Source organism: Nesoenas mayeri (assembly GCF_963082525.1).
Source record: "Nesoenas mayeri genome assembly, chromosome: 5".
In the NCBI taxonomy this organism is placed as follows: Eukaryota; Metazoa; Chordata; class Aves; order Columbiformes; family Columbidae; genus Nesoenas; species Nesoenas mayeri.
In genome coordinates, this window is record NC_137548.1 from 8,283,201 (window position 1) to 8,300,051 (window position 16,851).

The 16,851-nt window shown below is 40.8% G+C and overlaps 1 protein-coding gene across 1 annotated transcript in view; it reads left to right on the top strand.

The window, feature by feature from the left end:
* The window catches only part of BRF1 (BRF1 general transcription factor IIIB subunit), a 181,828-nt gene that overhangs the window by 55,771 nt on the left and 109,206 nt on the right, over positions 1 to 16,851 (top strand). The gene's annotated exons all lie outside the window — the stretch shown is intronic.

Genomic DNA, 16,851 nt, shown 5'->3' on the forward strand with positions numbered 1-16,851 from the left:
GAACTGATGAGACATTTTTGTGGTAAAGGTGAAGTAAGGAAAGAAAGAGAAGCAAGGAGCAGCAGAGCTACAAAGGTGTCAGTGAAACTGGGGTAAGAATATGAGGGACACCCCTCACTTTGCAGCAGCACCGATGGGGAGCGATGCTTTGAAACGTGCTGGTGGAGACATGGGAAATAACGAGGGGACCGAGGGCAGGATGAGTTGTGGGTGATGGATGAGGGGAGGGAAATGTGATGGCAGAGAGGCCTCCCTCCGGTGAAATAAATACAAAGGAGGGACGATAAGGAAGGGGATCACACCTCTGATGTCTTTGACCTTCAGCGATCCTTGCATACTTGTGAAAATAAATGTTTAACAATCTTCTTAAAGCTTGTTTAAAAGAGGAAACGATTAGGTCGGCTCTCTGCTGAATTCAGAAGTTTATCTCCGCATCTGAATTTTGGTGCTTATGTCAGCAAAACCAGCCTTATAACTGGGTGGTGTTTTGACCCGATGGGAGCTAATATGTTACAAACACGAGTTAAACAGAAAACGGCGCGGTACCGCCGCTCATTGTGTAGCACATTCTTGCTTTTGTCAGAGGATGTGCTGGAGGTGGCGTGGGATGTGGAGGAGCCGCTTCCCCTTCCTTCCCTGCACACCCACCCCCCTTAAAAACAGAGAATAAAGAGGAGAAAAAGAAAAGTGTTACCTGATGCTTTGTTTAAATAAATGCTGGTAGCAAACACGCTCAATTATGGTCGATGTTTCTGATCCGGTCACATATTCATGGCTGTAGCCATCACTAATGTTTTCTGCGTTTTAATACTTTAGAAGTCAATTAGAAAATTAAATGCTCTCCTTCATTAAAATCATTTTGAAGATTGTATATTTGCATGTTAATGCTGTAAGAATGATTCCTTAGAAGACGAATTCATATTATTAAATAGTTTAATTAAGATCAGTAATGCAAAATCGGGTGAATAAAAGCCAGTGCGTTGAGATCTGTAAGCAATTTTGTGCTTGCTATCTGCAAATATTTTAGCTTGAAGTCTTCTAAAACTGTGTTCACTTTCATAATATTTTTAAGTCTTATGCAGCTTTTTTGTCTCGCGCTTTTTGATGTCATAAGAACAAAGGGAAGGTATATCAGAGAAACAATATTACCTTTCAAATTTGTCTTTATAAAACAGGATTCATTCTCAGACCTGGCCTGTCCTCATATTTGAAAGTAGTCTTGATGATGATTTCTTACATCATAATAAAATACATAAGCCTGCTAAAAACTGGTGAAAGTACTTCTCGAGAGCTGTCTTATTTCTTCAGAAGTTCATCACTCGGATTTTATTAGCATGACATAGTCTTCGTATGTAAACTTCATACTGGAAATGCTTCTCAGTGAAAGATTTTTAGCATTTTGTAGTCTCATGCCAAGCAAAATTGTGAGCTGAGCCTTTTCTAACCTTTTCACTGTTAGGCTGCCTTTGTGGCAAGTCCGTGTCCTTCCTCGAAGGCAAAAGAAAATGTCTTTTAAGTTTAACTGCCAGACTGGCTCAGTATTGTTGTAGATACGAATGATGTAATACTCAGTCACGTGGTGCTATGTCTGCTATTTTCCTCCTGTTGAGAGAGAGAATAATCTTTCCATCTTATCCAGTTTCAGCAGTTCGGGGAAATAGCAGCCTTAAATGAGACCCGAAACAACCAAAATCTTTATTTCTTCCAGAACTCTGCTTTTGAAGCCAAATGTTCTTCTTTATTTTGACTTGCTAATTGGAAATAAGATGTTGAAGATAATGTGTGCTTTGAAGCTTGTGTATTGTGCATTTTATTTAGATTTAATCCTTTAAACATTTGACAATAAAACATAAATTGTGGAGCTCTCATCTTTAGATCAGTTGTAAGTGAATCATTTAAGTTTTCAACAACCTTCCAGATTGGGAGAAACACAGTAGTCTGACTGATGTTTTGACTGTATGTGTTGGTAAAGTGCTATGAGATTTGCTAATCAGTATTTTTAAAAGGAGATATATAACTGTTTCTTCAATGGAGGAGCAGCTTGTCTGCCAAAAATAAAGTCTTAGCTTATGCCTCAACAGGGAGTAGAAATCAGAGTGCTCTTCAGATTCCTTTTGTATCGCTAAGCAGAGAGGAATGGTAAATGATATATTTTATGTTATCATATATGAACTATTCATGATGGAAAGCCAATTTTGAATGATGGAAAATATATAGACTGAAAAAAAAATCCTTTTGGTGTGGACTAAAACTGTATCTAACTTATAATGTGCTAGAATCTTTTTAATATGAAGAGAAAAATGTACAGTAAGAATGCGTATTCAGCAACATGACATGTACTAACTGATATGTGAAAGTCTGTATTACGTAAAAAACAGCACTCCAAACATTGCCTGTGTCCCATCGTCAAAATTTCTCACCTTATCTGTTCTACAGTATTTTTCCTTCTATAATTGGTCCTTTTAACTGTTTATTGTGCTTGTAGAGGGCCTTTTGGCCTTGCAGTTTCCAAGGGGAAACAAAGTTGTTATTGTCATTTCAGGTACTGTAATGTGTGGCACGATTCTAGGACAAACAAAGAGCTGGTGTTTCAAGTTAGACTGCAGAAAATTTGAGAGGTTACCTGAACTTTCCCATTTCAGAGAAAGCACCACAGTGTACTTACTTTACAAGGATTTTATCCCCTTCTAGCCAACTTGCATTAAAAATACACCTATTTTTCCCTCTGCCTAATGAAACCATGGCTTGAGAGTAATGAATTTCTGCCTATTCAGCTCCAAAGGTTGTCAGATTATAGATGCTTTTCTGTGACTTTTCCTCTTGGGCAAAAGAACTGGGCTGTCTGAATTGAGAATATTTCTTTTGAAATTTGCCATGGAAATCACCAGCAGCCCATCCTTGATCTCCAGGGAAATGAGGAAAGAAATGTGAAATCATTCTAAGTCATTACTGAAGAAGCCTTCTTTTAAAGAAACATCTGGAGGTTTCAGCTGCTGTGTCTCAGTTGGTACCTGAATTTAGAGAACACTTTATTCTGTACTTACCTGGAGTTGAAAGTTTGTTTTTCCCACATGAGTGCTGTTAACTTCTGCAGAATCCAAGTTGAATTTTCTACGTGAAGATTTCTGGTCCTTAAAGGATCAGTCTTCTAGAGAATGCAACAGATGGACTGCATCTGTGCTGCTGCCTCTGAGGGACTCCCAAATCACTGCATTCTTCTCACATCTGGAGGACCCAGTTCATTGCCAATAATTATTTCCAGCTCATATTCAGATTATAGTTTTTCAGTTGAAAAAGACTTTTGTCAACGTTTGGTTTAATATTTATCATCTTCCACCGAGGCTCTAAGCTCTTACTGTGGCAGAGGAAAGCAACTCAAGTATTGGTTGCTGCTGTACTCATTCCTCAGTCTTCGAACTGGTGACTTCAGTGTCTCAGCTCTTTCTTATTCAATGATGAAACAAGAGAACGCTCCAGCCCTTGTTTTTTGCTGATAATATTGGCGGCCCTCCCAGCAGAGCTGTAAACTGGTCACTTTCCTCTTGTTGCAACTGGAGCAGCTGGGAGCACGATCAGGAGCCAAGAAGGTTGGCTGAGGTACTATCCAGAACATGAGGACTGCATCAAACAAAGAAGCTGCAAAAAAAGTAGCTTGACAGAAGCTACACACAACAGCCCTTCCTGCTGACAGGTTCTAGGATGGGAGGAGAGGGAATACAGAGCATTTCCACCAGCTTTCCAGCAGTCAATGAAGGTGGGGTACGTGTAGGGCAATGTTTATATAGGCCATGGATCTGAAGGTGATGAAATATGGAGGAGACAATCCAGAAGGCCTGCGCCCTATGTAGGATTGTAGAACAATTTAGATTGGAAGTGGCCTCTGGAAGTCAGCTCTCCAGTCTCTGCTCATGTCCTCAGTAGACTGCTGAAGTCCTTCTCTGGTTTAGTGGTGGTGGTCTCTAGCAATGGACACATCATATTCTCTCTAGGCATCTGGGCAGTGCTTTAGTACCTTTATGGCAATTTTTTTTTTCCTAATATCTAATCAGATTTTCTCTTGCTGCAACTTGTGTTGATTGTCTTTCACTCTATGTGTGTCTGAGAAGAATTTGGCTCTGTATTCTCTTTGCCTCCTGATGAGGTAAAGACAGCATTAGATCTCCCTTAAAGCTTTCTCTGGGCTGAACAAGCCCAGCACTCTTAGCTTTTCATCATATATCACATGTTCCAGCCCCTCAACCATCTTGGTGGCCGTCCGTTGTAGTCACTGCAGAGTACTGTCTTTGTTCTGTTAATCACAGCCCTTCAAATTTGCCCAGTCCAGCCAATTTCACGCTTACCTTCTAGACCAGCTAGCCAAACCGTGATGTCTCAACAGTTGGTGCTTGAGACCTGAATGTGGCTCTCCAGATGCAGCCCTGTAGCTACTGAACAGAGGGGAATCACCATTTCCTGTGACTGCTGGCTGCACTTTTGCTAATACAACTCAGCACGTGTTTGGCCTTTCTTGATGCAAGATGCAGGTGTTGGAACAGGCTGCCCAGGGAAGTGGTGGAGTCACCATCCCTGGAGGTGTTTAGAAGAGGTTTAGACAAGGTTCTTAGGGACATGGTTTAGTGCTAGAGTTAGGTTAGGTTATGGTTGGACCTGATGATCCTGAGGGTCTCTTCCAACTAAAATGATTCTACGAATCTAAGAGCATACTGCTGACTTCTGCTCAATTTGCCCATGGGGACCTCCAGCTCCTTTTGTGCAAGCTGTTCCTTAGCTGGTCGCTCCCAGCCTGTACTGAAGGAGTTATTCTGTCTCTGGTGTGAGACTTGTCAAGAAGTTCAAAGACAGATGTAGCTCCTGTCAGCCTGGTTCTCCAACCTGCTCAGATCCCTCGGAATGGCAGCCCCGTCTTCTGATGTGTTGACTGCTCCCCAGCTTGGTGTCATCTTTGGACTTCCCTGGGTTGCCTTCTGCCTTGCTGGCTCATTGCTAATGAAGGCAGTGTTGCCCCTGAGGCATCCCTGTAGTACCTGTCTGCTACCTGTGTCTTTGTACTGTTAATCACAGCCCTTCAAACTTGCCCAGTCCAGCCAATTTCACGCTTACCTTCTAGACCAGCCAGCCAAACCGTGATGTCTCAACAGTTTGGCGTTAAGAACCCATGGCTGACCGTGTCTTCAGCTGTGCTGAAGTCAAGGTAAAGAGCATCCACCGCAGGGCCAGTTTCCCCAAGCCTGTGTTCTTTAGGCTGCCATGTAAAATGGACAGGTAGGTGACATGTTGCTCAGGATTACAGACGAATGTCCTTCCAGTTGGCAGTTTAGGTGTTTGCCTAGTGCTCTGTACAGAGAATTTTTCTTTGCTCAGAGTCCAGAGCAATCCATCTTCTGCTGGGTGACACAACAACAGATGCTCAGTGATTACTTTTTTCTAATTTTAATTTTATTTTTTTAAAATATTATTTTTAGGGCTGCTGACTAAAGCCCCTTCCTGAATTGCTGAAAACCCAGATTTGCTTCTGTGAGGGGAGTTAAAAGCCGAGAGGGCAGTGAGGGCCGAGCCCTACCTGTTCTCCTTTTGAAGTTGCTGTTGCTGTGCAATCTGAAACGCAGGAATTGTGGGGCCAGTAGAAGAGCAAACAAGTGGAAGCTTTTGTAGGTGAATGGCCAGGATTCGAGCGGGTGTACACCTAGCTTGGCTTCTTTCTCTCAGGTTATTTTTATGTGTTTCTTTATTTTTTTTAATATGTAAACAGTTCTGGCAGCAGGACTGTGACTCCAGTTTATTCCCTCCTAGCTGAGGGTCCTGGTGATGAAGATGTAGAGTTTATAGCATTTTATGGAGGTCAGTGTTACCATCCCCATCTTCTGGTTGGAGAAACTGAGGCACAGAAGGGAAGCAAACTGCCTTGCTCATCAGGGCAGTAATATGATGTAGATATGTTTGTGTCCCATGTGCATCTATACCTCATAGAATAGTGTGTTGCCCCTTACAGTTTTAGAAGCCCCGTTCTGCATATTACTCTCCTATTAGATTTTGTTAAGATGCTGGAATATACCATTCCAAGTATATCGGCTAAAACACGTGGAATTTTTAGCCAAAATTGTGAAGAGGAGCAAGGTCTGCAGGCTCACTAGCTCTGGTGTTCTATTGAGTTTGTTATCAGAATCCCAGGCTGAATTTGTAAGTCTCAGCAGCGGGGAAAAAAAAAAACCCAAACTTATCATTTTTCTTGAAAGCTTTGCAAATATGACACAATCAGCGAGCAGCTGTAAACACGAGACCCACAATAGCATTCTCGGTTGTTGTTCGAAGCAGAGCTGTATTTTTAGGAGCTTGCCTTCAGCGCACTGTAGATTATTATTTGAAATTACATTGCTTGGTTACAATAAAGCTACTGCAAGACTGTGTGAAAGGAGTCTCAAGGAGATCTTTCCCAGCATATCACTGGCAGTTTTTATTTTCCCAGAGGCAGATGATATGTACCTCATTACTGTGGGTTTTTTTTCCTCTTGTGAAGAACTCCAGCAGCTGAGATAAGTTTACAGCTTCTTAAAAACTGATAATGAAAGAGCAGTCTCTGTGCTGTAAAAGAGACATGAGATAAGTGCTTGCCATTGCTACAGCATGCAAAAAAAAAGATAATACAGGGATAAAAGTTTAAAATGCCACTTCAGGAAAATATTTCTCATTTTCCATCTTGATTAAAACCATTTAATGAAGGTTGTTAACTTTTAAGAAAGTGAGAAATGCCATTTGCAAGTAAATGAACTTCAGTGTGTTCACTAAGTGATGCTGTGTGATGTTGTCTTGCGATGCTTTGGGAGTTCCTGCTTAAGTGAAGTAAATATTGACAGTAATGCCAACAGAATTGCAGTACCCATGACAAGCGGAGAATCGCAGCAGATTGCGTACTGACAACCTGAGCTTTCGGTAGAACATTGGTACGTGTGTTCTGGTCCTTTCCTACCATTCTTGCCCCCCCTTTTCCCCCAGTAAAGGGTTTTCCTTTTGCTCCTTAAGGATTCTTTCGTAAAGATGAGTAACCATTAAACAAGGAGCTGACACTTGCTTTATATTTTTTAACACTGAGAACTGGTATGTGTATTTACAAAGTGATTTTAGAGCAAATTGGTGCAAAATCAAATTAAATCTTAAACTGAATAAAGGAATGCAAAGTTATTATAGGAGCTCCTTAGCTTTGTGTTTTGGGTAATAAGGCATGAAAATTCAGACTGGTGTACTTGAAAGGAGGGGTTGAATCTCAGATATGCATCACATCTATTTTCATTGTAAGGCGCTCAGGATGGCACTTAGTTCTTAAGCCGTTTTTGCACGTTTTGGACAGGTGGACACACTTCTATGTTGACTTGCGTATCATAAACCCACTAATTATATCAGGACGTTGAATTAAGACATGATGTTTCTTGGGTCTTACAAAGGTGAGGACATGGTCCGAAAACTAATTGTTGACCATAAAGTTAGTTAATGATGGGGAGATTATAGCAGAAGCACATTTGAAAGCTTGTTTCTCTGGTCCTTTGGAAAGACTTGGGAACCGCTGAGTTAAAATGTGTGTTATAATAGGAAGATAATCAGATTTCAGAGCATTTTACAAAGGAAGGGGAATCTGTTATGTTTATTATACAAACATGATGAAGAAGGATTAAATGTTTGGGGTTTTTTTTTCAGGGAAAAAGTGGAAACCCAGTGTCCTGAGGCACAGCCCAGTGTTCATTTTCTTGGGGAAAACTGATTCCAAAGGAGAGGCACTTACTTCCCACCCTTTCAGGCAGATAAAATATAAAGGGTATCAAATGCCTGCGACTGTATTTTCGCTATTCAGTAGATCATCTCAAAGATTTGTTCTTGTAATTGAACTCTGAAAATTTAGCTACCTTAAAATCTCAGATACATCATCCTTCTTCCCTGCCGTGTGAACTCTTCCCTCTACCTGCTGTATTCTACTTGTTCAAGGACCAAATTTAATCTAGGGACAACTTTTCAAGACGTTTTTTTAAAATGTAATATTCAGTGTATTATGTCCTTGAAGGGGAACGTGTCATGTTGAGAACTGTATCCATTTCAAAGTATGATGCATCACTTGTCTTTAGTGCTGAAAGGTATTTAAAATTGGTATTTGATATTTTTAAAGTTAGGAAAGCTATTGCAGTTCTTTTTCTTTCTTTAGTTCTTCCTGAGCGCTGGTCAGTTTGGCTCTTGGGAACTGAAGGTGTCTTCTCACCCTGCCAGTAACAGCTAAAGGTGATTTCTCCTTTGTGCATTGGCGTGAAGTAGAAACAAAGATAGGTTTGCATATTGTATCTTGTCCACAGGTTGGTGAATTCATTCATGCTAACTCAGTTGCTTGTGTTTGGTCTTGTATCCCAAGATACCTTGCTAACTGTCCATGGACGTAATGTGAGTTTTCTACTCCTGTACTGCTAAATAAACCTCCCTTGAATACTCTTACGGTGGTACTCCAAAGCGTTGCCTTTGCAAGATGCGTTATTTTATATTTGGTAAAATGCTTTATTAGTAACTCATTTGGGATAAGCTGCTATTTGTGAACCATAAGGCAAGCCTAGTTTAGAAAATGTACTCTCTTTACTAAAAATAAGATTCCGTATAGCTTTGTGCTGTTATGAAGGTTTCTGCTGCAGGGATTTTATATATATATATATATATATATATATATATATATATATATGTATTTAGTGTGGGCATTTCTGAAAGTGAAAGCATGGGCTTAGGATTATTCAACTCACCAATGCCGTGCATCAGTTTAGCTCCATGTTTTCATATTTATTTTATTGGAAATGACTAAACCAGCCAGTTTTGAGAAGATCAGCCAGTGCAGAAGTGGCGTGTTGTCCTGACTTCCAAGCACTGCTGATAAACTAGTTCCAAGCACCTAGTTTTCAGCTCCACGCTGCGCTTAAGTTCTGTAACAAAAACAGGTCATTGGGGAAGTTATTGTGAGTTACTGTAATGCCTTTAATCAGACTCGCTTTGATTACCGCAAGACCAGTAATTAACAGCGTGGCCGCATTTGTGGAAGTGTCTGTGAAGCCGTCATGTCTGGCGTTTTCTGAGGGAGCGTGGGGATGCAGAGAGCTCTCCTGCCTGCCCAGGTGAGGTTTTTCTGATCAACAGGCACACACACCATTAGGGAGAAAGGCATTTTTGTACTGCCCGCTTGCTGAATACAAGGGCTCCCTTTGCTGCACGGCGGCAGGTATCCAGTTCAAATAACCAAAAGAGATCTTTACAGGTATGTGCCCACGGGCATCCGATACAGAAGGGCTTATTCTCTCATTGTGTTACATGACATATGCTGATACGATTCTCTTCAAGGCTTTTGAGAATGGGAAATTTAACACATCGGATGGTTGGATTTCCCACCAAAGGCCACTAAGGAGTCAGCAGCCTCAGAGTGGCAGGGATGCAGTTCATTTTTTTGAAGTTACACTTTTTCTTAAAACAAAGGCTCTAGTATCACAAATTTTCTGCTGAGTGGCACTGTTGTACGTGTAAGATTTAAACGCTGCCTATGCACGGTTAAGTCAAGTTCAGTGATACTGGCAGGAAAGCAGCGTCTGAGTGTCTGTGCAAACTCTGCCGTGTCCCCGTGCCGGGTACAGCAGCTGCCGCGCTCCCACCCCAGCGAAGCTCTGCTGAGATAATTCTCCGAGGAGCACTTAATACCAGTGCATTAGACTCAGTATGGGCATGAAAGCAAAGATGTAACGCTTGGCTTCTAGCATGGAAAATAGAAAACATTCTGTATCAGCAGAATTTGGTTTTGTTCTGGTTTAATTGAGCACCGTGAGGCTACTTTTCAAAAAGTGTAACAGGTTTTACTCTGGGTAAACCAGAGCAGTTTTGCGACGAACTTTCACACAAGAACTGTGTGTGTACTTAAAACAAGGAAGGTGTTATCACTTTTATAAGATTTTGGTTTACTATAAAGCAGCTATTCTGCAGGCTTTTCCTCCTTATTTGTTCTAAGGTTTCTCTTTCAGATAAGGCAGGTCTTTGTTTTGGAGCAAGCCTGGGAGAGCTCTGCAAACAGTGTGACTTTAAAGAGAAACTTGAGAAGGTGGGATGAGTGAGTGACAGGCTGTCTCAGGCTCTAGTTTTGATGAAGGCTTTAAGCCAGCGTGAGCTGGCACAGCTTCAGAAAGAACTCAACTGGCTCTGCCCTTGCCTGCTCGGTCCTCCCCCAGTCCATCCCCTGCCTTCTATCAGCCCAGGTGTTTGTGCAGCTACGTGTGAACTGGGGAGTTAATCCAGCTGAAAACAGGAGAGGAAAAAGAAAATAAAAGGGGAAAAACATAATTCAGACAGTTCCTGAGGCTGGTTTGCTACATTGCTGCACAAATAGCAGCCCAGGGAAGGGGGTGGTGATGGGCCAGAATGAAGCCAGTTTGGGGCAGGCTGAGATTATTCTGTTCATTCATGTTGGAGTAAATTGCCAGGCAAACCATAGCTCTATCTATCTCTTTTTGTTTTCTTTTGTTTTATTTTTTGCATCTTTCCATGTGGAGTCTTCTGCAAAGCAGACTATCGGGCTCACAGCGGTGCTGGTTTTCCTTTGCCGCCTCTGAGCAAGCAGTGATTTTTCTCTGCTCCCAGTTTTTGCCATTTCTCTCTTTGCCCCCTGCTTTGCATTTCCAAATGCACATGGTGCTGCTGTGGTGAATACCTGATTGTCACCTCAGAATAGTTCTCCAAAATCTGCACCTCTTTTGTGCAACTTCTCTTTCACTGTCGGTACAGGAGTCGTAACCCTTACAGAGTTTGCGTACAGGGAAAAGAGAGAACTCCTTTACGTTTACCTAAATCTTTACTGTTGGTGTCCTCCTTCCCAGCTGCTTTTTTCGTGCCCACTTTATTATCAAATGATCACCCTGTACAGATTTTTGGACTGTGCAATTTCATATCTGCTTATGTTTTTGACCTCTTTTCAGACGCAGGATGTTTTCTGCAGCAATTTCACTATTTACTCTTGTTTCTTTTTCCCTTACAGCTTAAGCTTTGCTCCCATTTTTCTCTGCCAGCCCCACACTTCTTTTAAGTTCTTCCTTAAACCTCACTTCTCCTAGCAACCTCTCTTGTTTTCCCTCACCAGCACTTGCTCAATTTACTGTTCAGGGGACGGGGTCTCTCTTTCTTGTTTGGTGACTTTTTGTTGTTTGAATATAGCCAACTGTTATTTATACATGGTCACATCATCCAGCTTGAAGATTAACCTTATGTCCCTCAAAACTTTTAAATTAATATTTACATTTTCATTCTGTGCCTAAATTTTCTTTTCCCAAACTAAATACACCAACTAGATTACCTTTCAGCAGCTTAGTATGGATATTCTTTGCATATTTTATCCATCTGGTATTTTGAATAATTGAGAGTTTACTATATTTTGTGACAAGAAATATATTTTTTGGTGTTTTTGTTGTTGTGTTGGACTGTGTTATAAATTTACATACGACTATGTAAATACTTTGCAATATCCCACAAAGCAGGTTTTTCACTTAAAGTCAGTGACACTAGGAATACAGCCTGGCCCGAATCCTTTGAAGACGTTATTGTCTATGGGCAGCGTTTGCGAAAGTGCTGAATATTCATCTAGGCTGGCATGGTTTTGCAAATGTTCCTCTGAATGGAGATGGCTCTGAAGCCAATTATTAAGAAAAGCTACGGCACTAGTTTAGTAAAGCCGGAGCTGTGTGCGTGTTGGGAGTTAGCGCAGCAGGCGCTGCGTCCATCCCGTCCAGCCCAGCTGCCCTGGGTTTTGTCTGCAGCCACTGGAGATAGAGGAGGGGAGAGACCTGGTGTCGGGGGCTAATTCAGGCCTAGGGTGAGCCAGAAAGTGACACTTGTAACCCTTTCAGTGACGCCCTGAAGTGCAGCCTGAAATGCCTGTTTCCTTTCTAATCACCTGCCCCGGTGGTTGTACCAGGATGAATTACTGCCCGGACCTTTGGTTTAACCATGAAGATGGAGGTGTTGCATGTGCTAAAAGGGAACTGTGAAAGAAGCATCCCTATTTACCTGGGGAAGGAGTGCGGCACTGCTTTTTGTCCTTAAGTTGGGGATTTGAGAATACACAATGTAGAAAAATACAGTTCTATGAGGTACAGATGTGCAGCTGTGTGCGAAGAAGGAGAAAAACCCATAGACCAAAATGGTTTTTGTTTTTTTCTCATTCATTAATCTACACATAAATAAAGAGAGCATTTTATGATAATGGCATTTCTGCTTGCCGGTTTGATTTGTTAAATGCTGTTTTGTTTCTATACTCGAGTGCAGCCTGTGCTGTGTGGACTTATTTGCACAGGTAGATTGCAAACTTAAGAAACTTTGGAAACTGGCTCTGTAGGATTTCAGCCTCAATGCAAAGCTTTTATTAGAGCTGTCAGGAACGAGTTTTCTACAAAAGAATTGGTTTTGGTTGTTATTTTCTAATCACTTCAGTTCAGTGTTATTGGGAAGAGAAGTGTTTACTTTAAACAATTAGTGCTGCCAGTCAGATTTAATTAATTGCTAATTAAAATGGTGAACGTTTGTAAAGCAGCAGAGATAAAGTCGTGATAAGTCATAATCAGAAATCACTTGGTGTATGAAACTATGGAAAGGGAAGTTTGTGAAATGGGTGTTGAACTGAAAGGTGGAAAACTGGGTTCAGAGCCAGCCAAATGCTGTCACTGGTTTTTCACCCTGGTATCACGCTCCCTTTTGTTTTATCTCCATGTATTTGTTATTGTAAGTGCTTCTGGGAAGTTCCCATCTCATATGTAGCTTATACAGAACCGTAACATTGAAACTGCAAATATTTAATTTCATTTAGAACTTGAGAAAAAATTGTTTTAATATTCAGAAATGTTGTTGCTCTTCAGTCAGATTTCCTGTTAAGCTTTGCCTTTTTGTTTGCAGCCAGCTGAATCGCTCTTGATGAGTACAAGGATCGACTTTATGTTTAAATATGATATATATTTAATGGATCTGGTTTTAGTTTTTGCTAGAAAGAGAAAGCATTTTAGCTTCAACTCAAAAAAGGTAACGCTTCATTAGTGGACAGAACGGCTCTTATGGATGTGGAATCTCTGCTGAGTGGCTTGCAGTCACGATTCCTTGGCATTAGTCCTCTTGCTGTGTCATGGCCCATTTTGTAGTAAGCTTGTCAAAATAAGTAAAAAAAGTCTGAGGATAACTTAGGAAAACTAACTAACTGAATAAAATAAATATTAAGACTATTTGTCGTTATGTGCCGCTGTCTCCCACATATGACATGCTATGATGTAGTAGAAGAATTTTGATGCAACAGCATGAAATAATCTGTCTGAAGGTTTCCTGGTTATTGCAGATTGTCAGACACGAAAGTCAGGATTTTCATTTATTTGTTTTTAAGAGGGGGGACAACTATTGTGAATTATATTTGTTATTTTAAAAGCATCTTCCACAATTTGTTCTTGCATCTCTGTATATAACTTTGGCAAATGGCAGTTTTGCCTCCTGCTAAATGTTAGTATTGAAAACCACAGGGATTTTGCTGCATGTAAGTGCTTCATGATAGCTGGAATATGCAAAATGTGGGTCTGTCTGAAGGACAAATGCATGCTTGTTTCGTTTTTTTGGGTTTTAGGTTTCCGGTACTATTCATTTCATCACGAACTTTTGTTTGCTCTGGTGTTGAGAATGAGGTCATTGCTGCTGTGATTCATGGTGCTCTCACGTTATCCACAGATTACCGGATTATAAAAGCAGAAAGGGAGAGTTCTGGCTGCTCGATCTGACCTCTTGTATCACGTTGGTCAAAGGATTCCCTTGAATTAAATCTTTTGAAGTAAAGCCTTTAGACTCATCTCATGTTGATTTAAAAGTCTCTAGTGATGGGCGGTCAATTGCATACCTTGGTGAAATGAATAGCAAAGGAAAAGCAGCTGAAACTGTTAATGCTTTTAGCTTTTTCTTTCCCCCTTTTTTTTTAAAGTGGGTGCATTTGTAACCTAAGTCTCCTTGTGTTCATGTCCTGTTATTTTGTATGTATATATCTCCAATACCAGTAGCCTTCTATCCCTTTGAGGACCTTCCCATGTGCTAGCAGTCTCTGTGTGTAAAATTATCGTTGTTTTCGTTTGGCTTCAAAGAAAACATTTATCTTATGATTGTATAATTTTTGAATACATATTATGTATTATCTGCTGTTTTCAGCTGCTGTTGTACGTTCTCTTGAACTGTTCCAGCTCTGAAAAGAAGTTTGAAAACAACAGCCTGTTTTTACAACTACTTCCTGCTGATAATTGTGCTCACAATATTCACAGTAAAGGCCACCCCTTTGCTACTGCATGACTCAGATTTCCCCTTTGCTTTTGCTTGGTTGTAGCAGCTACACATCTAATCAGGGAGCAGGATTGCTGGAGGCTACCTTAAATGAAATCCAGAAATGCTGCTTTTTGACTGTGACCTTTGCTTACGATTTCAGTGGACACTTGAACTAACTTCTCTCGGGAGCAAAGCTACTGTATGTTAAAGCATCTATAGTGTAGCTCTGAATTGCTCCAGATGTGCTTGAACCCTGCAAGTGAATTTTCCTGTATCTTAGCTCTGCTTTTTTGTCATTATAAATGCATGCGATGCTCTCTATTTCTTCTTCCTTGGACCAAAGGTTTGGTTTTGTTTTCTTACAGTAATAAGGCCTGAGCACTTGTCTTGTGTCACTAAGCCTGGGTCTTCCACCAAAGTGGTTTTAACAGGAAGATGAAGATGAGGAAGATGAAAAATACTTTGTTTTCATGGCTGTTACTGAAACACCTGGCTTAGAAAAGTGTCTGTGTGGCTCACCTGGGATGTGAAAGAGCCTCGGGCACTGATGTTCTCTTTCTGTCCCCTCCGTTTTGTCCCTTCTGCTCTCACCACTGCCAGCGGACTATGGGACCACTGTGTTGCTCACTTTGGTGCCTTTTAAATTTAATTTAATTTTGTTTTATTTCTAAATTGCAACAAAATCTATCAGGTATGAATGATAACTTTAGTTTATCTCAGTGGCGAAGATATCTCAGGGTGGGCGTGGAGTAACCAGACACTTCAAGTCAGCAACACTCTAGGAACATTTTCAGACCTAGAATGTTTCTCAAGCATAGAATTGATGTAGTGATTTCTTCCTAGATCTGAGTTACTATTACATTGTTAAAGACTTTCCTTTTCTTCCTTTATCATTACATCAACCAAAAAGTTGTGTTGAATTCAGTATTGCTCTGTGTAAATTTCCGAGCTCTATCATTTACAAATTTCTTTTTGTTAGCAATTTCCATACTGTGTTAAAATTTAAGATTACTTTAATGTCTTGCATAATATTATCTATAAGGGATTTTGGATTTTTTCAGAGCCATACTGAGTTTTCAGCTAATTAAATACCCAGCTATGCTGTGTTCTTTTCAATGCTAAAATTAACTTTCACCAAATAATATTAACATAATGTATTGAATTTCGTTACAGATTTAGAGCACTAAATTAATATAATTTTGAATGCAAACTAAGGATAGAAATGCTCAAGGATAAAAATTCTTAGCAAGACAAATGTTTATGTATAAACTGATTACATTATCTGAATTATTCTCCTTTCACGGCTGATAATATTTAGGATAAACGTGCTCTATATTACTCAGGCATACTTGAAGAAAAACATACGCTAATACTTGTGTTACCATGATGTACCAAACTATACTGACATCCTTGTATTTTTTTTAATACCACATTTTTTAATGCATTGCTATATACACAAACGTACATACACCCCCGCATACATGTTTCCTTTGCCTCTCTCCCTCTCCTTCTCCCACACTTTACTTTGACACTCCTTTTAGTGGTAAAACCGGAACCCTTTTACGACGTGTAAGCCACACCTGAGTAGCTGATAGGAAATCCAGCATGTGTTCCTGCTCTGATAGCAGCAAGAACCTTTGCATCTTACACTTAATCTTACACTTTTGTTTATTGTTAGGACAATATATTTATAAGTGTGCACACTTTCAGTAAAATCTAATGGAAACTTGTAGTGGGTTTGGCTTGTTTTTAGCTATTATGAGTTCCACGTGTGCCCATAATGAGCTGTAGACAGTGACCTGGTATTTTTTTGGCAGCACAGGGCATGAGGGAGGCAGTAAGAGCTCAAAGGTAACAGCTGGTTTTCTTGGTCAGAGGAGAGAGAGTAGCCAAAGTGGCTTTCTCTTCCCAGCTCTTTGACAGGTCCTCATAGAAGAGGACAAAATAAACTTATTGCAGTTTTCTTAGTTTGCTGTTCCATGTGTTTTTCTGGGATCCTGGGCTCCTAAGCTGGCACAGGAGACTGACAATGCTTTACCTTCTGATGTTATTTTTGTTATCACTGAGTCTTTCTTAGGCTGCAATATATGGTGAGTACCGTAAGTCACACAGTGTGTTGGCTGGTTCTTTCAGACCATCACTCCACGTGGACAATTTACACAGTGAATGCCATGGGTGCCTAGACAGGCCAGAGAGTTGGGCAGGGAAAAATATAATGAAATATAACAAGGGGAAGTGTAGAGTCTTGCATCTGGGTAGGAACAACTGCAGGTTCCAGTATAAGTTGGAGAATGACCTATTAGAGACCAGTGTAGGGGAAAGGGACCTGGGGGTCCTGGTGGACAGCAGGATGACCATGAGCCAGCACTGGGCCCTTGTGGCCAGGAAGGCCCATGGTACCTGGGGTGTATTAGAAGGGGGGTGGTTAGTAGGTCAAGAGAGGTTCTCCTTCCCCTCTACTCTGCCTTGGTGAGGCCGCATCTGGAATATTGTGTCCAGTTCTGGGCCCCTCAGTTCCAGCAGGACAGG